The following is a 26,194-nucleotide window of genomic DNA, read 5'->3' as shown; positions in this document are numbered from 1 at the left end:
CAGACGGAGCAAAATTTCGAGCCGCTATAACATTCCATCGGACTTTTTATCAAAATATTGCCAAAATGCCACTTTTTTGTTTCAACTACTGTTTTTACTGGTTTATAAAATTTTGTAATTTTTTCCATTTGACTTGTCACACATTTTTTTTTTTTTTATTTGCCGAGTTCAATCATGAAAAAATAACTTATTTCTTAATTACTTCATTTATCTTTTACCTTGTTCTTTACAGATTGTAAGCTTCATTCAATGGGCAATTAAGCGTGGATCTGTACGAAAAATCCGATCCCAATAGGCCACAAACGCATGTAATTAGGGTACACGGCAGTGGGCTGTTTTTGTCCCGTCTTTTGGTTCTCATTACCGCGGCATTAGGCGAGAGCTAGGCGTCGCAGACAAGACAATTTGCTCCGCAAATATTAATCCGAGAGTGGCGAAGTCCGATGCACCCATTCTGCGGCGCGCACAATGGCCGCCCTAATGAGAAGAGAAAGCACGCCTTTAGTTCAGATGCGTCTTTGTCGTCTTTCACAGTCTTCGTTATTATTCCGGACTTGGATCCAAAATAATAATCATTGGGCGCACGAGCATTTTTAATGAGTGTTCATCTGTCATCGCGCCTTGCTAGTCTCTCCGCGATTAATTTTGTTTCTTTCGTTGCAGGACACGACGACACACTTCTTTGCGCGACTTGCAAATTGGATTAGTTGTCAGCGCGCAGCCAACGGACGAAATTAATGAATTAAGGCGACAACGTCGACGACGCGCAGCTGGCAATTCACTTGAGATTTAACGCTTGAATGATGTCCTTTCACGGAGGGACTTTCCAAGAAACACGCAAATCGTGTTTTCAGTGTGAAAAGCAGCAGGGGAGAAAAATCTTATGAGTGACACATTGAAGATTCCATTGAAAAATTAATTTAAGGCAACCAATTGGAATATTCTTTACTCAAAAATTGCGTAATTTCACTAATTTCTTTAATTGGAGATAGACTTCTATAACAGGAAACTTTCGCTTCAAAAATAAAAATGACAATTATGTAACCGATTGTGAGATTGTTCTTTTTAGATTAAATTCAATTGATTATTTTTGATTGTTATTTTGATTAGAACTTTTCAAGTAAAATTAGAACATAATTTTTTTATTGGGTGACCATCTTTATAAATACAAATATTTTTTTTTTCAAAGATTAATTGTTTGCAAAATTTGAATTGCCTTTCAATACGCCAGCTCTTTTGCATTTTCCAATTTCGTCCAAGATTGAAACACCAAAGGTGTGATGATATAGTGATAGGGTAATATTTCTTGCCCGTGGCCCACAAGTAATGGAAACACCGCCATTTATAAGTCGCAATTTTTCAGCTTTATGTACCGGTGCAGCCCGCCGGTGTATGGCATTTTCGTTCCAAACCACCTTATATTTATGGAGAAAAGAAAAAAGAACAAGATCATCTTCGGAGATTGTCCAGTCGCACTCCATCGTGTGCAGTATAAAGTGCCGGGGGTGGAGCCCGAAAAGGGCAATTTTATTTTCTGTTGCTTTTTATTCGGCCGCTGGGTGAAATCTTTCAAACTCGTCCGTAGACGTGTTTATACACTTGCGCAGAGATTAAATTTTGGACTGCGTGCGGAATCCCCACGACGGCTCATAAATTGAATTGCTGTTAACTCTCGGATATTGAGGACATGCCCGGAATGGCTATGCCAACCAAAACAAACCCCGAGCTTGTTTTCTCCTCGGCAAAAGCCACGTCGGCTTTTATACCCTCGGTGTACATATTTTGGATCTCTCTTGTGTGTGGGGAATTTTTTTCTCTGGCGGGCGGAAAAAAATTGGCTCTGCACACGCGGCAAGGCTCAAGAGTGAAAGAGGTGAGGGTGATTTATTATTCACAAATCTTGATTAATCTCATCATAGCGGCGGAGGTGAGAGGGCGAATGGAAGTTTTTTCCTTTCCCAGCCGCTCTCACTCGCGGATAAAACGCGCAAATTAAAATTTATGATATTCCGCAAGAGGAAACATACGGGCGCGTGCATTGATGGTTTTACTCCAATTGGATGTGGAGAGCATCCGGATTAAGCTCGCGGTGAAATTTTATACCCACATTTTTGGCACCAAACTGTGAATATGAAATTTATTTCGCTCATCTCTTAAAAAAAATCATCAAAAGGTGGAAATTGCGATTTTTAGAATCATTATAAAATTTTAGTTTTTAATTGTAAAGATTAATTAAATTAAATTAAATTCAAATCAAGTATGCTCATTTTTATCATAATCAGTTCATTATTCTTTTCTTTTCCGCAAGTCCCGACTGAAATTGGATAAAGGAAAAATCTGTAATCCGCTAATTACAGCCGCCTTTTTTGTTCCAGTCTAATAATGGCAGCGCAGCTGATGAGTCAAAATACTCTGCAGTGAAAAAAGGAAGACTTGGTGTGTATCGATGAATAGAAGGCGGGAGAGATTGCGCCTTTTTCTCTCATCAGGTGGTGGGTCTTAATTATCATGGGAATTATGAATCAGCCGGTTGGATCTGCTGGAGCATTATTTTAGTATCTCGACGGGCACGTGCTAGATGAATAAGCCCTTTCGCGTGTGTGTTAATTAAGCCCAGGCATCCGCGAAATTCAATTATGAATGCACGCGCTTCAAATGCACGGTTTCATTGCGGAGTGTGTGTTTGATCCGCCGCCGAGCAAGAATTGAAAATGTAAATGTGCTGCAGTCAGAGCTGAATCACGGAGAGATATATTGCACAGTTAAATCATAGGATTATTTCATAAATAATTCCACTTGATTCAGTGGCTTATTATATCTATAATTCGGTAATTTATAAGCTGTTTATAAGTTTGATTTATTTTTTAACCTATTTAATTGGATTGCTGAGATCTAAATTTGTATAATAAATTTAATATCATTTGCATTTTGAATATTTAAATAATTTAATCACACTAAAAATACATTGTAAATTCACCATTCTGTACTTTTTTATTTATTTGATTTGATATTGGTCTAGCGAAGAGAGGATAATATTTCTCGACCGCCCTTTTGCGCCCCCGATCGCTCACCGCAGAAAACATCATCCATCACGGTGGATCAACACAAAAGATTGAATCGTAAAAATAATGCGAATCCAATAATACGAGAGGGGCGATACATAAATCGCGGCGAAATATAACAACTCGTACATATTTCTGATTCAATAGATTGAAAAATGATACACACCCAGCATAATTTCCTGCCCCGTCATCGCTCAACCCCGCAACCCTAATCGCCGTCGGCTCTCGAGTTCTGCCGCTGAGAGAAATATCATTATACAATGTTACACAATAGCCGTCCGTCTCGGGTCCGCCTGTGCGCCGATACAAAACAAGCCGCCCAGACCGTCAAACGCCCAACGAGGACGCGGGGGAGAAAAATTCAACGCTGCTATCTGGGTTATTAATCAATATCCCGTCGGCGTTTTTTGACAAATGATATCCGTCGCGGGATGAAAAGGAATTCGCCGTGGACCACAACGATGCAATTTCGCTATAAAAACCGCTGCTTTCACTGATGTTTTTTAACAGCACTTTTTGTTCAGGTTCTTGATTGCTTTAATTGCCAAGGCATGGGCGAAAAGAAATATGTTTCATTTTTATGTTGCTGGATTCTTTTGTTTTTGCAAGTTCAGTAACTAAAAATGAGACACGTGATTATTTATAATTTTGTTCAAAATAAAACTATATCAATTAAAATGTAATTTTTTCTTAACTAATTAAATAATTATTTTGTCCAGTACTTTATGATCATTTCATAACAAAGATCCATTTTTTTTTTAACTCAAAGATTAAGGCAACTTATTTTTAATTTTTAGCCTAGGCAGGTTTGGCTCTTGAATCGCTCTATATTAAATTTGGTACAAATGTTAGTTGATTATTAGGAAAAAGGCAAGGAGTTTAGGATAACAATTAAACGGAAAGGCAAAATAATTACAAGCTCGTTTGAAAAGACAACTTGATTAGAAAGTTTTTCTTGCAATAATAACTTTAGAATCTTTCATTGCAAAAATTTATATAAAAAAAATCATTCAGTTTTTTATTCCCTTTTCGAAATTTATCATACATCGTTTCACGTGTCACTTTTATGAAACATTGGAAATTTTTTATTTCATTTAAAAGCTTTACAACTCTGGCGTAAAATGCGGCACCGTTTTTACGCGCGAGAGGTCACAGTTCCACCATGTTAAATAATCGCAACGCAAATGCTCAAAGTTCAGTCGCCGTCAAAAGGCTTCCGCTGCAGCGCGCGACTGAAAGCAAACAAAAGGGAAATGCAGCGCCGCCAATTTGGAAGAACTAAGATTTTTTCAGCCACACGCTTCCGCAGTACGATTGCTGGCGTGGAAACGCGTCCGGCCGACAAAATAAATGCGCGGTTTTGTTGGCAGTCGAATGCACTTAGGCTGCCAGCGCGTCATAGCTGCACTGCGGGCACGGTCAGGCATAATTTACAGGGGCATTAACGCCAAGCGTGGACAGATCGATGGACTTTTGATTAATTTCAAGTGCCGTCCGATTGTGTTCGCAAAGGGTCGATGCGAAATTGCAATAATTTGTCGGCAATTATTTTTAGTGCCGCGAGTAGCCAGTGGCGGACGAGAGCAATTACTTTGTCCGCCTGCGATATTTAATGGCCTCTGCAATTACTCTGCACTCGAGCGGATTAGCCTCTATTATTCACGACTGATCTTGTTCACTCACAGCCTTTTATTGGTATCTATTTAGCCATTATCTGGAAGAAGAAGAATGGGGAAAAAGCAATGCAATTCTTTTTAATCTTGCTATTTTTATAATTGCAGCTAATTGTTTGTGAGCATTCATTGTTAATTAAACTCGACATAGAATATATTATTATTAGGAATGTACCATAATATATTTCACACATTTAAAAAAAAGCGGTGGAAATAATTTATTTTTTTCGCAAATAAAATAGATTTTTTTTCATAAATAAAGAAAAAAACTTGAAATATTTCCAGATTGGGGTTTATAATTAAAAAAAAAAAAACACACACACATTTCTGATTTTAAATGTTTTTAACTATCATCATATTCATTGTAATAAAAATTGCAATGAATGATAATTTTAATTAAATAAGTGTTTTGTCATTAATATGATTTGAAAATGAAATTGACAATAGCGATCTAAATCATCAGGTACTATGCTTTTCATCCCGGTTGTCTGATTGAATAGCCGCGCCCGCACTAAAGTCAAAAGCAACCCATTACTCAAATTTCCAAAACCGGACTAAATTCAGCGATAAGCCAAACTGCATTGTTTGTTTGTGAGCTTGATGGCGTCAAACTCTGTGGCAAAGCCAGTAATCCACGACATCGCACTTTCCAATCAGCGCCGCTGATCAATAGTCATCAGCGGCGGAGCAGTTTTCAAGTTTCGGCAGCATTAAGGGTTAGCTGCTGGAAATAATGAAACTTTTTAATTCTGCCTCTCTCGAGTAATAAACTCTCGCTCACTTCCCACCGCCGGCGAGCGAGCATCTTCAAGAGCTGAGAGAGGAAAGGCCTCTTGTGCCAGTGAACTTTGTTTTCATCATCAAGCACCGGGCCCGCCACCGCGCCGACCCATTCAAATCCCAACTCGCGCCGGGGCGGAGGAAATATTATAACAACCCTCCATCCATCCGGGGCTGCTGAACAAGTTTTAGTACGTCTGAGATTAAAATAATTAGCCCGTGCTTGACACACTTTTTGGCAAACGGAGAGCGGAGCAGAATAAGATGACGAGATGAATTCGGAGAAGCAATCTGCGCAAATGTTTGCAGATGAGATTTAATATTCTGTTTTTTTTTTTTGTGATTAAAGAAAAATAATCAGAAAGCATGGTGGTGGAGTCCAAGGATTAAAGCTAAAAAAAATTCTCAAATTGATCGGCCGTCACGGTTTTTGGCTAAGTTAAACAAGTAAATCAGTCTTATTCACGAGCCTTATTTAAAGTTATCACAGTCATAATTTATAAAGTTGCCTTTAAATAATGTAAAAATTAAATTTCATAAAATTATCCTCAAGGGGTGAAGGCAAAATATGAATTTCATTTAATTTCGCATCCTCCATTTTATAGCATATTTAAATCCGGCGTGAAATTTTTCCCTAAAAAAGAAAAAAATGCTTAAATTTTTTTATTGCTTTTCACTCCAAAAAAATCTAATTGAATACGGCATATATGAATGACTTGGCGTTTTATGCTGACTTAAAAAAGTACATAAATCAGACTTAATTATGAAACTCGTAGGTGAATTTGCTAAGCAAGGGGAAGAAGAAGGGAACTTACATGTCATAATTTTCCGCCGGCGAATCTGACTGGCTTCAGAGCTGCTCTGCTGAGATTTCAGCTCAGCTTCGCTGCTTCGATGACTGCAGAGCACGTTGCATTTCGGCCGATTTTGTCCTCTTTCGGGCCGAATTTGGGCTCAATCTAGATCCTGGCGAGACGCGATGCGAGCCCTAATTATGAAACTTGTAGGTGAATTTGCAAAGCAAGAGCAAGAAGGGAACTTATGTACATGTCATACTTATCCGCCAGCGAGTCTGATACTGGCTTCCGAGCTGCTCTGCCGAGCCAGTTTCGCTGCTACGGTGACTGCAGAGCTCTTCTCACGTTGCATTTCGGCCGATATTTGGCTATTTCAGGCTGAATTCGGGCTCAATCTATAGATCTTGGCGAGACGCGATGCACTTTGTCATCAAAGGAAGCCATTACAAATTACTCACTCATTACATACTCAAACAACCCCAAACTCATTACGTCATTACTCATATTTGGGCGTGCCCGATTGTCTTGTGTCTTGTGGGAGAAAAGCGCGGGAACGAGTCTAGCAAGCTGAGGTTTGGCTCTTGGCTCCAGGCGATGGCAACAAAAGTCAAGAAGACACGCCCACAGCACATACATATAATTATGAATTAGTTATGGCTTTTTCTGGTGGTTAAGTGCACCGTGTCTTGTCGGCGGGTCATGATTGAGCCCTGAAATAGGACAAATTCGGCCGAAATGCAAAGTGAGAAGAGCTCTGCAGACATCGCAGCAGTAGCGAAGCGGATCCGAGCAGCTCGCAAGCCAGTTGGACTCGCCAGTGGAAAAAGTAAGTTCCCTTTTCGATTTGCAAAACCTACGAGGCTCATTTGCTTGTTCAATTCGTCCAAAAACCCAATGTCAGCCATAGGGTTAATAGTATGATAATTATTTTTAGTGAATGATGTCGAGCAATAAAAAATCATGACGTATATGTATAGAAATTATAAATCAAATATATTGATCAAAATTCTTTATAGCTTCAATGGCTTGAAAATTTTCCATTTTTTTGCAGAAATAAATTTTGAAAGAAAAGAAAAAAAAACCCTCATAATATACAAATAACAAATGTTTAATTTGCTTGTGCTCATAATTTCTATAGCATTTTTCTGGTAAACTTTTTTTAATGCAAGAAATTGTTGCGAATATTTATACATAATTTTGAGCTATTTATTGCGCCCATGTTGCCTTCAACGTTATCCATTCTCACATTTCATAATATCTCTTTCACCGTACATTTTACTTGGCAAACAATTTCATTAGTTGGACATACAAAAATAAATTTTTATATCCTGGAAAAGTTCAAGCTGGATTTTATTGCGCTAGAAAGTAGTGTCATGCGAAATTAAATTAAATTCATATTTTGCTTCAACTCTTGAGGATAATTAATGAAATTGAATTTTTATATATTTAGAGAAAACTTCAGAAATAATGACTATAATATTATCTTTGTTGTAAAAGACGTACAGAGGAAGAACAATATCCTGATTTGTTTTTATCCAGCCTTACATTTTTCATGAATTATGGCCCAAGTAGATTTTGTCTTTTGGCGTACACTTAGAAGGATTTGCGCTTGAAAAAGTCTCGCAGCTGCATGAAAGGGAAAAAGATAAATTTGCAACAACGCAGTGGATCTTCGGCAAAAAGGATGCGGCTGAAAGCAAGCTTTGCGCACCTCGCGTCTTTCCTGCTCTTTGCAGGAAAAAAGATGAAGTAGTGCGTTCATACTTTTAGAGCAAACGCTGCTCTCTTTCTTTCTTCCTTTTCTCCACGGATTTGAGAAGCTGCACGAGCGTCCTTTGAAACACGTCCTCTCTCTCTCTTGCCAGCCGAGCGACCATCAATAAGGTCTAGCCTTTGAGCAGACGCGAATATTTTGACAGGCGAGCCATTTGGCGACTCGAGTGCAGCGTGTAGTGTCAGCCATCATCTTTCAAACGGCCACAGACGATGAGTGTCAGTTAATGCGGCAACGCGTGTGTGCGCGGGCAGTGAAAAGCGGCGTCAATATTGACCATCGAGTCCGCTCACTTCCACCCTCAATAAACTTTCATCCATCCGGTTTGATCTCTCCAGGGGTGAGTGAGATGACCGAGATCATCGCTCCCGCCAAATTCCACTCCTCACTTTTTACTGCCGCCACCATTAAGCTCTGCGGTTTCCGAACAGCCTGAGTGCATTTTTGCTCCTGATGTTATTTTGATAGGGGACGATGGGCAAATTAATATCCTAGCCGGAACGGGTTCACGAGTTTATGATACAGAGAGATGGGTGCCGGACCCTATCCGTTCGGCAATTTCATCGTAATGATAAAAAATGATCTAATTCTGAGTGTTATTGGACAAGTTTTGGAGTTTTTCTTGATGTCGTTGATTTAATTTGGAGTTAAATGATATTTATTATACTGCACTCTCAACCTTAAAAGTATAAACTTTCTTTCTCTTGACATAGCTGAAAGTTTTCTGCGGACGTAAAAAACCTTGGGAAGGTCAGAAAGCTCTCGAATTTATATGGCATTTATTTGTCACTTGAAGACAAATAAATAAGTCGTAATTTTTTTGATTAAATGATGATTGCTATTTTAACCATACTGGCCAACAGAAGAAGCTGACAATTAGCAAATCAGATAGGGTTGGAAAGAAACAAAAAATTTAATTTTAATCTTGATAATTTCGGCTAAATTCAATGCAAGCAATTTCCTTGAATCGAAACTAACTCTAAAATTTAATTTTAATATTATATGCTTTTTTAACAGTGGCATTCATAAAAATTTACAAATGAAATGTCTGATGTCAAATTAAAATAATTCTTGTGAATTTTGAAAAAATTGACCAATTTATTTTTATAAAATAATCAGTGCCACTATGTTTTTGTTAATAAAGAATAATAGAATGAGCTACATTTTGTGTAGTGAAAATACCAGTTTTAATGACATTATTTCTCAGTTTTTTAACTTGGCACTATGATTAATAATTAATTTGTGTGCATGCTGAATAGCATTAAATAATATAATATTCATGCGTTCACAAAGCTACCAGCATGTTTTGTAGAGTGCAATCGGCGAGATAAGCTAATGACATTGTTCAGGCTTCATCAGCCGACGGAAAACACACACATCCATTTCACTTTACTATCGCACGTACGTATAATACTCCTGAGGCAACCTGCACATTGCTCTCCATTAGTTTTACCCGGCGCCGCCATAATTAAAAAAGTGCGCGAGCGTGTTATTAATTTTTATTGGGCAGTAACTCCCGCGGGTCGTAAACTCGGCTGCCAGCTTTTTTAATGTGTTTGCTTGCATGCCGATTGAAATGCACCTATAGCGCGACGAGATGTGCTTTTAATTAAAAATTTAAATGCGTCTCTCTCGGTGGCACCGCTTAAATGCGCGACGAAATAATTTGATATCGGCGCCTCTGGTGCATGGAAATAAGAAGTTTAATTGCTCATAAAGGCACAGCTTTTATCTGCCGAGTGCAATCAGCCGTTAGAAACGCGTCGCAGGCAAAGTCACACAGTTTCCGCTTCGCAAAAGGGGGAGACGGAGGGATGCTCCTCAAGGGATTCTGCTGGAATTTGGGTTTTAAGAAGCTACAAATCTCGAGCATTTTGACGTAATGTGCTGCCATTTCGGAAGATTTATTATGACGCTAAAACTTTGTGATGGCTGATATAATTTTTGCATCCCAAAATAATTTTTTCCTTTCTTTTCCTAATTCTTCAAAATATTCAATGACACTATCGTTCAAAAGGTAGCACAAATTTTTGATAAAATTTTAGTTATAAACAAAAATACACAGAATTGTATGTAAATTATAAAATTTATAAAAACTTACATAATAATATATTCATTTACAATAAAATTCTATATTGCAAATACACACCAAAAAACGTAAAACTATCTTACTAGAAAATTTCATCCCTAGATTTGATTGTTTTGGAAATAAAAGTAAGGTGATCATTTAATTATAAAAACAGATTTTTCGCTATTAGTGTAGACCCATTTTAATTGTAAACGCCTTAATGAAATTAGACATTAATTTAAATGAGACCGTTTTTATAGCCTTGCTGCAAAATTAAGCAGCCAAAATCTGGGTCCTGAGGGCCATGCTAGGGTTGGTGCTCTGTTGGGGCTGCGTTGCCTTTTAATGGGGTTGCATGATTATGCGCGGCCGTCCAAGTTGCAGCGGCTCGTCAGCATCAAACGCCGGTGAGAGTGCGCTTGCTGCAATTACCAACGGCGTCTCCGGAGACCCGGCTGGCTGCCCGTCTGCCAGAACGGTGCAGGGATGCTTGCTTGGCCAAAGATAAGCAGCTAGGCTGCCGAGGGGCCGAGCTTCAAGTGTCGGGCCGGAAATCTACCGGGAGGCGACGGACAGATAACGCGCGCGTGGATAAAACACAAAGGCAAAATAAACAGACACACAACTATATCGCCATCGCGCTGTTTCTCACTCGAAAAACTTCTTCGCCGGTGCTCTTTTGCAGGGGAGTTTTAAGTGCTGCCTTTTGCCGCGGCTGCCGGATAAGAAATTGATTTTCATGCCTCTTTAAACCCAGCCTGCTTTTCACGAGGCGCACGTCCGAGAATAGTGTTTCTTTTTTGGCGGAAGCACCCGCGCTGCTTCTTATTCTATAGTTGCTGCTTTTTGGTGGAAAAAAATTCTTAGGCTGCTTGAGAGTGTGAAGGCATGAAAGGGAGAGCCCCTGGGGTCTCTCTTTCTCACCGAGAAATGAAGCTTTATTTCGTTAAACGCACAGAAAAATTAAAGAAAAATATTTCTTAGATAGATGATTATACAATTTTTTTTTTTTAAATAAAATCTTTATTTTATAATGGTTCAATGTATTAAAGTTATTACATTATTGCTTTAATTGAGTCTCTGAATGCTAATTAGATTTGATAAATATAAATGGAGGGAACTGCTTGAACTGGACTGCATTTATTTTTTTGAAAACCAAGAGATTACCCTAAATTGTATAAATACCAAATCAACTATTTCTTAAATCCTGAATTTTTCATTATCTGAACTTTTGTATTTATTATTTAATCAAAAGTTGTATTTTATATTGAATAATATTAATGAAAATGCAAGATTTACATGTTAAATTTAAATATTCACTAATCAACTTTTCCCACAGAGTTATCAATGGAATTTATTTTTGGTGACAGTTTATCAATCACATGAATTAATTGAAGCACTGCATGTCAAAATTTTTAAATCAATTAATCTTGTACAAATCAATTTAAATGCGTGTGATTATTATTGCTCAAAGTCCATAAAATCCTCTGTCAAAGATACAAAGCAAAAGTGGCGCTCTTCATCAAATCGGTCCGTCGCGATTTCAATCCATTCTCCTCTCACACTCCTTCTTGAGAGAAATAATTAAGCTTGATGGATTCTCGCTCTATCCGCCGGCCGGAAAAAGCACAGAAACGGCACTTTTAATCACAATTCTGCCGATTTGGCCTTTCCAGAAGCACTCTCGACGGAGACAAAGAGCAGCAAATTTCCATTCACCGAAACAAATTGCTTCTTCCCTCGCGAGAGTAAAAATGAACTCGATCGATTTGACGTCGCCTTTGGCTTGTTTCGAATTACTGCCATTTTTTTCCTCTCTCTATTTCCAAACAAACCGTCCAAAACAAACTGCGGCCAATCATTTTGGGTGACCGTCAAACGAGCAATTAATCTGCCGAGTGCGTCAAAAAGAGCGATTCGGCAAATTGAGAGCTTCCCCATTTAGGCTAATTCATCATCGCGCTGTGTGTGTGTGTGTGTGTATAATAATGCAACCCGTCAAGCGCCCCCTGCCTTTTTGTGGATAAATGAGCGCGAAAATTGATACCTGCCCGCAGGCAGCATTGAAACTCTTGTGGATGGGGTGCGTGTAATTTTCCGCTGAAACAGCCAGAAACAAAATACGTACGCGACGATATCCAATTGACCCAAGCGAGACTGCCAACGAGCGAAAGGGGAGAGAAGCCTTTGAAAAATTATTCCTACGCGCTGAAGGAGCAGAATTATTGTTAATAAGGGGCCTGTTCCTTTGTTATACTTATTACCCTCGCTCTACAAAAACACACACTCGATCTTGAAGCCGCGTACATGCACAACGTGGCGTGTAGTGGTGCGTTTTATTGTTATTTTGTGCATGTAGGTGCGGAAAGCCAACATACCAAAAATGTCCGGACTGACATAAGGTTATTTTATTTTATAATATTTTTTATATTAAATGGTAAATAATGAAAAAGCATTTAAAACAATATTTACAATATTTATTATACTATACTTAACCAGAGTTGCAAGAAAAGGTTTTTTCTTGAAATGGCTTTTGTCTAAATGGGTCTTACCTGAAATCAAAACAGGGAAAAGTTATTATGGTTATTATAGTGGTGATCGAGAGATAAAAAAAAATGCAATTTTAATTATTCAAAGCATACAAGGGCATAAAAGAAGTATTTATTTGTACCAAACGCGCAGCTTCACATCCGGTCATAAGGATATCAATATTCAGTTAATTCTTTACATAATTTAGCAAAAATCAATTATAAATAATTAAAAAAAGAACAGGCAATTTTATATTTGCTTGACCATGAAACAACAATTAGTTTTTTCTTCCTTTAAACCAATATAAAAATAAATAAAAATAGTTTCATCAGTTGAAAACTATTCTATTTAAGTATTGACTAAAAATCCACTGCTATACTTCAGCCGACCACTGCGGCATGGAACGTCTCAATTCAAAGAAAAATCCGCTTCCTGTTCAAACAATAAGCCCTCTTAGCAATTCCTAGCTCAATTTCGTGCGCAATCCGTCTGAAAACGGCCATAATCTGACCGATAACACAAAGGGAGCCGCACAGTTTTCTTGTCCCTAGTTCATTCAGCACCAAAATAAACGTATTAGGGGAGCGCACACGGTGGTGCACTTGCCAGTCCGTTCCTGCAGGGGTGGTCTCTCCCTAGCCGAGGACGGCTCTTTTTATCTTGAGAGGGCGAGGGTGGGCGCACCATCCTATGCGTACGTCTGTGTACCTCCTGCGTGTTTCTGCTGCTCGCGAGAACAGGGCGAATTCAGCTGCTGCTGGAGAACATTGAAAAGAGAGGGTCTGTCTTTCTCTCAGGAGGATTAGCAGCACAGCAATGAAGACCTCCAAATGGAAAGGGCAAATCCCAAGTGCTAACTGCGCTACAACGCACAACAACTCCGATATTTAGAGAAAATGGCTTTTTCTATTTCCTTGCCGCTCCCCAGCCTTCCTTCAATTGCGGATTTTGACCGGTAAACAAAGAAGATGAAAAGAGTAACTCCATCTCGTTCGCATCGGTAAATTTATTCTGAGCTGAAAGGGCGAAAAGTTGATAGAAAAGTCGTCGGAGTGTCTCCAGGGAGGCGCGCTGCAACTTTATTGTGAAATATGAAACAAAAAATATTTCCATAATCTTATTTGGGAGAAACCGGTGGTCCCAGTTGGAAATATAATATAAATCTGAATTAACTTTTGCACAAAAAGTTGCGCCTCCGTGATTATGGGGAGAAGTGAAATTCAAGAAGGCGAAAAAGATATTAAGTTAAACTTGTGACGTCGAAATTGTTTGGAATAAAAATTTAATAATTATAATTCTTTAATATTTTACCGTTGAAACATATCTCAAAATAAATAAAATGAAGAAATATTGCTTTATGATTATTGATTGTTACTTTTGAAATCTTTGGATATCCTTATTTACATTTAAGCTTGATAAAATTATTTATTTTTTTAAACTGGAAAGCGCTTGAAAAAAGTATTTGATGCTTTATCCGCATTTTCATGGCTCCCTCTCATTATTCCGCATAGGCCTAAAGCGTGTGTCGGCTCTGAGGGAATTATCTCAAGTAGAACATTGCATCAGTTCACGCTAGAGTGGTTGGCAGTGCCGTAGCGTCGGCGATAAATTTAATGCAAATTAAGAGGCATTTTTCCGCATCTAACGTCTTCCTTCAGAACATCTGCCGGAATTCTCAGCTCTGAACAAACGTGAAACTATTTTGTCTGTGCTCCAAAACAAACAATTTCCCCGATGAATTATTATTGCTCCTCATGAAAGAGGTCGATTAATTAATCCAAGCAAATAAATTTTCCATCTCGACGCAGCCACTTGACCTCCCCTTCCCAAGCAACCTATGTCCTCGTCTGAATAATTAATTAACTCCCTAAAATTCATCCATCGATCTGCAATTAAAATCGGCATGCGTAGGAAGGAAGGCGTTAAATGCCTTCCATTATTCTCTACCGGATGGTTGTTTGTTTTGGCAATGCATGCAAATTGACGAGGGGTGACGAATAATCGTTTTGCGTTTGTTCCCCGTAGCCTTTTATTCGCGAGGCCGTATTAATTGGGTGCGACGTTGCTATTTTTGCCCGCCTGGTAAAGTGCGTGAATTATCATCATTTTGGTGGCTGCCGTTTTATTATTTGTCAAATCACTCCCTCTCTGTTTATAGTCGGTGGGAAAACATGCTGCCAGCGCTTTTTGTGCACTACGAGTTAGATCGATGGTATACGCTAATGGACACAAATGAGCATTTAAATCAACTATCTGTGCAAATTCCAACCGCGACTGTTGGCAAAGCGTGCGACAAAAAATAAATAATATCACGAGGAAATCAAAACTCTATCAAAGCAAATTCATTTGTTAATGTGGAAAATCAAATTAACTCTTGTTATGAAATCGTCCCAATATTTTTTATTGTTAATTTTGTTCACTCCACTTGAAGGAGCAATCAAACTGAGTGCTTGGCAATTTCTTAAACACACTTTCTCAATAAATAAATAAAAAGGAAAACATTTCAGAATTTGAATCTTTGGAGAAGATGACTATTTAATCAGCGTTAATTAATTTTTGAAATTTTTTAGGACAGAATTTTCATATTTAAAAAAAAAATGCATTCCATTTCCATTTATGTTCCATTATTTTGTATCATATATGACGTTATTCGAAATCTTTTAATTTTTAACACATATCATCCATATTAGAATATTATAAATAAAATAAAAATTAAAATTGAACTTTGTAAAACGAAAATGATAAGTAAAACGTCAATTTCATATTAAAGAACATGTTAAGTTAGCTAGTGATAATTGCTCTATCTTAGCGTGAATATCGCCCCCATTGTTTATTTTATCAATAAATAACATAGTATTAATGTTCTGCAAATTATAATCTTAATTGAGAGTTCTATTTAATATTCCACTACAAAAATGTATGAGGTTAAAAATGTTTGGGTATAGTTATATTACATATTCAACTTGAACTTAAGATAATTGAAAATTGTATTCCATATATATATATATTTTTATTTTAAGCAAAGTGATTTAAGTTTTTAATCTTTCAACTCAGGAATACCAGGAAACTTTCAACTGCTTTCAACGATGGCGCGTGTTTGCGCACTCTTGAGAAAAACAAATAATCAAACATGCCTAAACTGAATGTATCGTCTCACTTTCCCGGACGGAATCTTTGCGGAACCGAAACTCTCCTGCTTGCCTCAAATTTAATTAACGGCGCACCTCCGGTGGGGCACGACCCCCGTCCCGCAGGCACCCCCCAAGATTGCTTTTTCGGTCGTCTAGAGAGCGGCGCCTTGGTTTCTCCGCAGCGCAAAACGCACTCATTTAATCAGAACGAGTGCACGCGCCCTATCCATTATGCGGTTTGGACGAAATAAATTCGACCGAGAGCGGCACAACAAATTGCAGCTTGTTTACCTGCCGCCCTGGCTTCTGCCACGGTTTGCTTTAGGAAATGAGAAGCGAGCGAGGAGGCGAGAGAGGCCGTCATAATATTGTAATAGCGAGTGCCTGGAGCGCCGCCACCACTCTGGTCGGCATTAGCTCGAGGAACCAACTTGCACACACACCTGTTTTGCCCGGCCTAATAAACCTGACTGCAAGACGCGCTCCTCCGCCTAGCTCTCTTTGGCCCGCTTCATTATTTATGGATGACACTGCACACGAGCAGCCTGCCTGTTCATAACATTCTGCGGCATTGTGGCAGCTTTTTCGCCCCTCGTGGACCACCCCCGCCCCCCACCCCACTCGGGCAAAAAGGACACGCGTCGCTCAGCTCGGTTTGTCTCCGACGCTGCTTTTGTCGCCCTGCAGACGGGCGAGGTGCGACGCGACGGATTTTTTAGTTTTTTTTTATCTAGATGGTAATTAATTATGCTGCGGCTGCTGGCAAGGCAAGAGCAAAATCAGGAAAAATTTCAGTGCAGTTTTAGGGCTTTCAAGGTTATAATAGTAAGGGTTATTGCGAGTTAATGCATGAAATGAAATATCCGATAAACCCTATTTACCCAAATATTCCGTCTGCTATAAAACGTGAACAAATAACGTGGATATGCAACACGCTTTACAGCAGAACTCTGCGGGTTGCGTCAAGCTGCTTTCAACTTCTAAAAGCTTTTTATTCCAATAATCCAAGACAAAGAAGTAATTATTTTCTTCCCTTTGATGAAAAGTTTTGAAACAAATAACATCCTCCACGACTCTTTGAGAATATCTTCAGTGCAATGCAATAAATTGCAACATTATTCGCACCAGAATGTTGAGAATAGTTTAAATGGTTTAAATCATTCGAGTGGCAACAAGTACGTGGTCTCGCTATTGACGAGTTGAGGAAAAAGTTTTTCGTTTACTTTTATTACTGACATTCTGTTTTTCCCTCAACGTGAACGAGACACGCTTTGCGAATGCAATAAATACATTTCTACACTCTCGCAAATTTGTTTCATCAGACGAGAGGCAGAAAAACAAGACGACGGTAGTAGGGAAGAAATACCGGTTCAACCACGTTTTCACTTCCGGTATGGGCAAATGGGCAAAAGGTCATGGGCAAAAGGTCATGGGCAAAAGGTCATGGGCAAAAGGGTCAGGGTCAAAAGGGTCAGGGTCAAAGGTATATGGGCAAAGGTGTATGGGCAAAGGTATATGGGCAAAGGTATATGGGCAAATGAATGGGCAAAAGGGTCAAATGGGCAAAAGGTCAAAAGGTATATGGGCAAAAGGTCATGGGCAAAAGGTCAAATGGGCAAATGAATGGGCAAATGAATGGGCAAAACAAATGAATGCTCGCGCATGCGCAGTTGAGTTTTAATGGTGGAAAATTTAATTAAGGTATATATGAAATGTTAATTATTGATCTAAAATTATTGGAAATAAAATTATTTATTTTTGTTAATAAAAATGGCGATAAATGGGATAAATTATTAAAAAATCGAATTTCAGTATTGATTATTGATTTATTGAGTCAAGTCTTCTTTTTGTCTGGCACAAATCGATATTTTGAAATCCTTATCTCTAGACATTTGACCATATTGAAGGAAAAACCAGAGCCCATAAATTTATATTGTTCTGCTTCCTTCAATATACTTTCAAATTGTGACCTAATATGGTCATGAATATCAGATTCATCAAATAAAGCATCGTTAGTTGTTTTGAAATTAATATCTCGACTAACGACTAGAGGATTAGCATAGGCACACACAATAAACATATTAGCTTTAATAGATTTTTTTTCACGTAACTCGGCTCTTAACAAATTTTCAACTCTACTTTCCTGCGATATTAAAAATTGATCAATGCTTGCAAATTTCTCAAAATTAGGTATAAGATAATCAATATATGTGTTATTGAAGAGAGATTTCCCAATATATATGCCATCATCAAGACTATAATTAAGATTTCGTCGGCGAATGTAAACATCCTGACTCCGAATGTCACTGGGATTCATTGTTCCGGCTTCGAGCTGGAGGTGCCTCTTATATGTTCCGGCTTCGAGCTGGAGGTGCCTCTTATATAGCACCCCCTCCCCTCCCTCAGTCAACCGCGCGGTTGTATAAAAAGGCTGCATGATATCTTGTAATCATTCATCATGGTGTTTAAGAAATGGGAACATCCGGTATCGGTGCTTTTGTACGGCGCCTCGAATACAGGAAAAACCGTTTTAACACTAAAAATATTGGGCGATACTGATCGTTATCTCGATAAAGAGATCCACGAGATATTGTATTATTATAATATTTATAATGAGATTTTTGATCAGTACAAGGATAAAATTAAATTCATTCAAGGGCTTCCCGATTCATTTCCAAATGATGGAAAAAATAGAGCAGTTTGCATTGATGATGGGCATACTGAAGGCATTAAAATCGCGCAATCATTGATGGTGCGAGAGGCGCATCATAAATCGATATCATTTTTTTATTTGATGCAATATTTATTCCTGTCGCCGGCGCTAAGGGTTGTTTCTCTCAATGCAAAAGTCATTATATGTTTCCAAAATTTCCGAGACAGTGTTAGTTTTCAAGCGTTGGCACGCCAGCTGCCGTATAACACAAACTTCATCACGAGTATATATAGAGAAGCGAGCAAGAAAAGATATGGATATTTAGTTATGAATTTTCAAACGACGTGTCCAAGATTGTTGCGTTTCTGCTCTGATATAATAAATTCGTATCCTGCTTACTTTGTTTCGTCTGAAGAATATAGCGGATCGCCAATTCAAATAAATGAAGACGACTAAAAGCGCACTGTTACACATTTTGAACGCTCCCCCAGAAGTGCGCGCTCTTATATTAAAAAGCGTAGACAAATTAATAATTAAAGAGTTTTGTGAAGTGCTCCACAATATAAGAGTGAGCAACGTAGATTTGACTCAGTCACAGATTGAAGCACTTAAGAACCAGGCATTTAACTGCAGGTGTATTCTACAAAAAAATCAAACTTGTAAAAAAAGAAAGTTTTACATTGCAAAGTTGAGTGAAGAAACCATTGACTTAATAAAAAGCGTACTGGAATGAATTTTAATAAGTTATTCTTGGTCGATCAGAGTGATCTTGACCTTATAAAGTCAAAGAAAGAACCGCAATTGCTTGATTATAACGAAATGTATGACCTAATGATGGAGCCGAGCAAGCAGCCGGAAACGCTTATCAGCAGATTACCTGCTAGAGGAAAAACGCTGTATGATGCAATAATAAAGACCAACAAATTCAAATGGGGCGCCGACGGTGTTTATTTTCAAGATGAGAAAATTGGAAACGACACGATTTTCAATTATATTTTACAAACAATTAACCCTACGGAGAAAATAGTTGAAGATTACGCTCCTTTTGCCAGGGCACTGGAAGAGATTGGCTATAAAAAGCCGGCGCAACGCAAAAAGTGGAGTAAATACGACTGGTGAACATGAAGCGCGTTCTCGACAGAAACTACTACGATTTGAATTACGATTCCTCTTTTACCAGTAAAACGAATATTGTAAACAAATTTAAGGATCAGTTTCCAAAAAATGAAATAATAAAGTGGACGGAATCAGTCCCTGAAATTACCAAATTTGCACAAAGAACTACTAAATTTCCAACCAACCCTGCTTACGCGTGGAGAGTTGACGCAATTTGGCACAGCGACCTAGCCGATTTTCAAGCATTAAAAAAATATAATAGACAATTTGGCTATCTCTGCGTGTGCGTCGACGTGCTCTCTAGAATGAGTTATGTGTTTCCAATCAAAACAAAAAGCGCATCTCACGTCACTGAAGGATTCAGAAAACTTTTCAAGAAACATAAACCTGATTTTGGATTGTACACAGATCAAGGCACGGAATATAACAATAGGATTTTCAAAAAATTCTTGAGCGAAAATAATTTACAATTAATGTTGGCGCGAAATGAGGAGAGAAAAGCTTTTCTCAGCGAAAATCGAATAAAGTTGATAAAATCGCGCCTATACCGCTACTTTGATCATGCAAAAACCAAGAAATGGATTGACGTGGTTGAAAAAATTAATACCGCAATAAATAAAACAACAAACAGAAATTTGGGTATGGCCCCGATTGACGTGCTCAAGTCGAGAGCCAATCAAAAAGAGGTGTTTCTGAGGCTATATAAAGACTACCTTTCAAAGAAACCCAGCAAGTTTGCTTTTGACGTGGGTGATAAAGTTCGAATTCCTTATTATAAATCGCTCCTGAGCAAAAAATACAAGCAGTCGTGGACCGACGAGGGATTTTTTATCTCGAAAAGAATTTCAAAGCCGTATCCGCTCTACACGATAATTGATAAGGACAAAGAGGAAATCCTAGGCCGATTTAGCAGAAGAGAATTACAAAAAATAACATGATTTTAATTGCAAAATCATCATCATTTACCAATATTTATACGGCAAACAATAAAACAAGTTTCACGGTTCTGCTTCCGTACATATTGGAAACGAAAAACAAGAAAATTGCACTGCTTGAGGCCTATCTCCCAAAACCCAAGAAAGAAAAACCTATATATATAACGTGCACGGGCATTCGTCATTCACTTGTGGGAGAAGAACAGAAACGACTACTGAGAAAAGCAGTGATACAAGAATCTGGAGTAATTGAAATATCGAGACCGCTCTTTATCGAGTTTGATCAAGATTATATAAGAGAACTTGAATTTGAATTGTTTAATTCTGAATTTAAAAAATTTGATTTTTTGAAAACCGAGGATAAAAAAGGAGAAAGTATTCTCGTTATTCAGATAGAATGAGTTTCGGTTGCACAACTGGAGAAACCTGTCTCCAGGGCCTTGCAATAACTGCCGGCTTAATGAATCCAACAATTGAAGTGGCTAAAAAAATTGTCAAGGCAATGAAAAAGAAATCTGCAAAAAGGAAAGCTAAAAAAGATAAGAAAGCTTCCGGTACTGGCCAGCAGGGGGCGGGCGTTAAACCACGCAAAAAGTATAAAACGAAGAAAGTCAAGAGAGCGAACCATAAGAAATCAAGGACTTCCACGAAACGATTATTTTAAATATGACGTCACTAACAGGAAAAATTGACTCGTCGAATGAGTCAGTTATCATCAAGTATAAGCCCATATCATTGCAACCAAAGGTGAAATTCCTCATTCCCAAGCAAGAAGACAGTGCAATTGACCTATCTGCAACGCAAATTGGAGTTCGCTTTCGAGTTGTGGACGCTGAAGGAGCAGTAGTAAAAGCAGTATTGGACACCGAAAATCTCTCTGTGGAAAATAATGCGCTCGGCTCATTGTTTAAAACTCTGGACGTTTACATCAATAACACACAAGTGTCTAGCTGCCACCTACAACATTATTTGTCATACATTTCTGTCATTTTGAATTATGATTCAGAATTTCGAAAGCATGGTTTGAGTATTGGATATAGCGAGGATAAGCCCACTGCAGTTGGCGACTCTAAGGGTGCTGGTGTTATCGATCGCTACAATCTAATTAAAGGGGGAAAAGATGCTATTTTAATTGGTCCGATCGAGTCTCCGATTTTCAAAACTCAGAGATATTTGCCGCCACTCACTGAACTCTCTTTGGAATTTGAGCAAAATAGTAACGATTTCTTTTTACTGACAAACAAAACTGGCCTGAAGGTTGAACTACTTTCTTGCGACCTTTTCATTAGACATGTTAAAGTAGAGCATTCAATAATTAACAAAATACAAGCGGAAATGAACAAGAGTGCATACAAAATTCCTTTCAACCGTATGCAAACAAATCATTTCACTATCCCGGCTGGCTTGAACTCATTTTCCATGCAAAATTTATTCCTTGGTAAAATTCCATCTCGCGTCGTTTTCTTTTTGGTTGAAAGTACGAAATTCCAAGGTTCCGCGTCTGCCTCAGGGTATAAAATGGAAGGTCACAACCTAAATTCATTCAAATTTAATTACAACAACGTAACCATTCCCACATACACAATCCCATTCAGTTTTAAAGATAAGAAGGTGACCGAATTGTACAATTACACGCTTCAGCAATTGGGAATTTTGAAAAGTGGAAGAGATAAGGGCTTGACTCTTGAAAAGTTCCAAAACGATACGTGTTTCTTTGCACAATCATTGAAAAACGATATAGCGCTTAACCCACTGAGCGGCCCAGGTTCAGGTGTTTTGGGGCTAGAGCTTGGCTTCGAGGTTGTGACAGCATCAATTCTTACTCTTGTGCTCATTTCCGAGTTTGAAAATTCGATTATCGGCATTGACAAAAATAAAGTAACTGTCGAGTGATGGATAGTATTGAAATAAATGAAAAGATAAAATCCTTTGGTGAATGCTGGGCCGGCGACCAGCTTCCTACTGGAGAGATAAAGGAACCAATTTTTTATATTATCAACACAAATTCTTCGAAAGAAGATAAAATCGGACACTGGATTGCTTTGAGCATAATTACAGTCAATGGCGAAAGAGTTTGCTCCTATTGCGACAGTCTGGGAATAATTCCTTGCAATTATCACATTATTCAATTTATCAATCGAAATGCTGAATCAATTGTTTGCAACAAATTTCCAATGCAAGATGAAAAATCTGATACTTGCGGAATATTTGCTATTTTATTTATCCTACACATGTATAACGGAAGACCCGCGCAAGAATTTTATCAACTTTTCCTCAATAATGTAGAGGAAAATGAAAAGCTGGCCTTAAAAATGTTTGAAAAAATTTATAAAACATAAATAAAATGATTATTTTCAAAAAAAAAATTGATTTTTTATTTGAAAAACGAATACCAATAGATAAAAATCGAATTATTTGCAAGAAATTGACAAGTTTTCTTACTTTTTTGCTAGGAAATGATAGGTTTTCCTAGTTTTTTTCAATAAATTGATAGGTTTTCCTTCTTTTTTGCTAGAAAATGATAGGTTTTCCTAGTTTTTTTCAATAAAATGATAGGTTTTCCTAGTTTTTTTCAATAAAATGATAGGTTTTCCTAGTTTTTTTCAATAAATTGATAGGTTTTCCTTCTTTTTTGCTAGAAAATGATAGGTTTTCCTAGTTTTTTTCAATAAAATGATAGGTTTTCCTAGTTTTTTTCAATAAAATGATAGGTTTTCCTTCCTTTTTGTAATAAAATTACAATTTTTTCTTCTTTTTTGTATAAATATGACAAGTTTTTCATCATTTTTGTTAGAAAATTCAAGTTTTTCCCGGAATTATTTAAAATTTAACTGCGCATGCGCGGGCATTCATTTGTTTTGCCCATTCATTTGTTTTGCCCATTCATTTGCCCATTTGACCTTTTGCCCATGACCTTTTGCCCATATACCTTTTGACCTTTTGCCCATTTGACCCTTTTGCCCATTCATTTGCCCATATACCTTTGCCCATATACCTTTGCCCATACACCTTTGCCCATATACCTTTGACCCTGACCCTTTTGACCCTGACCCTTTTGCCCATGACCTTTTGCCCATGACCTTTTGCCCATGACCTTTTGCCCATTTGCCCATACCGGAAGTGAAAACGTGGTTGAACCGGTATTTCTTCCCTACTGACGGTTTTTCTGCGAAGCTGGCCGGAGCAGAAAACGCCGGCGCTTTGAGTGGCTGCTGCTGCTGCTTCCTTCCTGTTTTGAGGAGATGTTGTTGCAAGCAGCCAACTACTTTGTTCTTTTATCCAGCTTGGCTCAAAGCGAGAGTGGGGCAGGCAGGCAGGCACTATACTAATCCACCCACGGCCGGGTACCTGATCTCTTATTTTGCCTCTCTCATGCACCGGCAGATTAACTTGAGAGAGTGAGCCTCATTTGCCGAGAGAGCCTGCTGAAGGGATGCGTTACGCAGGGGCAGTGCCGAAGAGAGCTTAGTCCACGTTGCCTAAAAGCCATGGACGGAAACTTTATGAAAAGTTAATGAAAAAATATTTCATCACTTGCAAAGATTGCACACAAATGGATTTGTTTATAATTTTAATTAAAACATTGAAATAAATTTAAATATAAATAATTCAAATTTGAACAACACAATATTTCAATTGTTTTTAACTTGCTTGTTCATTTCAGTTCAATTATAATTATTTTTATATTAATTTAAATATATTTAAAAATCAGCAAAACTCATTACCTTTATGTATAAATAATTGAATTTGCCATTGAATTTCCGTTAAAGAGCAATTTATTTGCGACGTCTACATTATAAATTTATTTTGATCCCGTTAACATTGTGAAATATATTCAAGGAAGAATTTTAATTCATATTAATTTAAATAATGTTTTTATTAAAAGTTCAGGAATTCGTTATAAAATCTTTTATTTCAAAAATATATATTAAGCATGTCGAAGTTCAATTCTATGTTGTAAATTTTTTTACATGTATAACGAGGGGATTCTGATTGTCAATTATTAAAATTTGTCCGATCTTTGATTATGGCCACTACTGATTCAAACCCACTCACAATTTTATCAAAATTTAGATAGGTAAAGGGGTATGAAAGTCTCCCTTTTACCCTTCAACAATAATATTTATTTCATCTTTTTTATTATCATAATGCAATTTTAGAGCAAAATTGATCAGCAACCCTTAAAATATTTTTCATTTCACTCTTTCATCCCAAACACACTAACTCTTAAAAAGTTCCATATTTTTTCTCACTGCCCTTGGGCTAACTTGTTCGCTCACATATGTGGCGCTTTCAACCGAGTGTTTTCATTTAATTATTCATAAGAAGCAATCGATCGCGTGGTTATAATTGATTCGCTAATGCCTCACGCCGACGAGGGATTTTAATTTATATCAGCTTACACGCCGCCGGCTGCGCTGCACGTATTTAAAGATTATCTCTTCCGCCGCTAGCTGCTCTCCCTCGCCGTCGGACGTGAAAGGGAGAGATTTTTTCTCTTTCCTGCCCATTCTCCTCGCGCCGAAGGTGGCGAAGCAGGAAATTTCTTTATTAATACTGTCGCTGGAGCGCTAACGGTGATAATTTTTGATAAAAGCGTACGGCGCGAATAATAGCCGGCCAGGATCGATTCGTCCGCACCGAGGCAGTTTCAATTTAAACCAGCGCTCTATTTCAGAGAAATGCCTGGGAGCGTATTTTGGGTTGGTCCTCTATGTGAATTTCGGTTGGCATGGTCGATAAGAACTCTTAAAATTTTTGTTTCTTATACTCTAATATGAAATATTTAGTTTTTCGATAATATTTTGCTTTCAAGTAGCAAATAAACCAAATAAACTTTCTGATATTTATTTTTTAAATCATTTTACTAGAGATGATTTAAAGTTTATATTTTAAAATTTTTCATTTAATTTATTTCCGATTAGTAATGTATTTTATATTCGCGTTTAGAGCAACGTTGAACTAAAAATCATTTCTTCAGATTTGTTAAAGCTATTTTATGATAGTTATGATTCTCAATGGAAATATGCCACGAAATTGACAACTAATGTAAAATTGTTTCGGCATCAAAATAATTTGGTCCCGTTTTTTGCTGTAAAAACAAACAAAAAGTTGAAATGCCATTTTCTCAAAATTTAATATAAATATATCAATGACTTTCACCAAATACATTTATTGAATATTCATAAATCCTTCTTTGAACTCCGTTTATTGTATCTAAAATCCATACATTTGTGTCAAAAGCTTTGCTCTTTGTTTATTTTCTAGTAAATTCAGTTGCTTTCAAAACCATTCATCGCGGTTGTCAGGTCTATCCGAGCAGGAAAATGTTTGTACAATAAATCAGTCAGCAAAAGTGAATCACGCATTTGAATAGCATTTCCTCAATAAAACCCAATTAATAATCATAACTCAAATCAGCCCAAATCAGAATTAAGCACAATCATTGAACAGTTTCCTCGAACACGGCAAATTAATTCTGCATAGTTCGACGTGGAGCACACAGATGGAAAGTTGCGAGACGAGTTCAATCACACGCTCAAAGGGCAAACACAATTTGCGTCGGCGAGCAAGCAAGCAAGCAAGCGAATGAACGAACGATCATGCAAACGTGCACAACTCGAATCAATTATTCAATCGCGAGAGACCAAGAAGTTTCCACTGGTAGTGCTTTGA

At 37.8% G+C, this 26,194-nt stretch overlaps 1 protein-coding gene across 3 annotated transcripts in view; it reads right to left on the bottom strand.

The window, feature by feature from the left end:
- Positions 1–26,194, bottom strand: part of LOC132205018 (lachesin-like) — a 102,059-nt gene that overhangs the window by 62,277 nt on the left and 13,588 nt on the right. The window contains exons 1-2 of one of the 3 annotated variants that reach the window (XM_059633826.1): positions 6,563–6,749; positions 6,331–6,503 (exon numbers count right to left, since the gene is read on the bottom strand). The exons of the other annotated variants lie outside the window; for them this stretch is intronic. The gene's annotated coding sequence lies outside the window, so the exon portion shown is untranslated. Of the gene's footprint in view, positions 1–6,330; positions 6,504–6,562; positions 6,750–26,194 lie in introns of those variants that run through there. 3 annotated transcript variants of the gene reach the window in all.

This window comes from Neocloeon triangulifer, unplaced genomic scaffold, assembly GCF_031216515.1.
Source record: "Neocloeon triangulifer isolate White Clay Creek 2 clone unplaced genomic scaffold, ASM3121651v1 ptg000002l, whole genome shotgun sequence".
NCBI lineage: Eukaryota > Metazoa > Arthropoda > Insecta > Ephemeroptera > Baetidae > Neocloeon > Neocloeon triangulifer.
The sequence above is the reverse complement of the archived record's forward strand: the minus strand, read 5'-3'. Positions and strand labels throughout refer to the sequence as shown.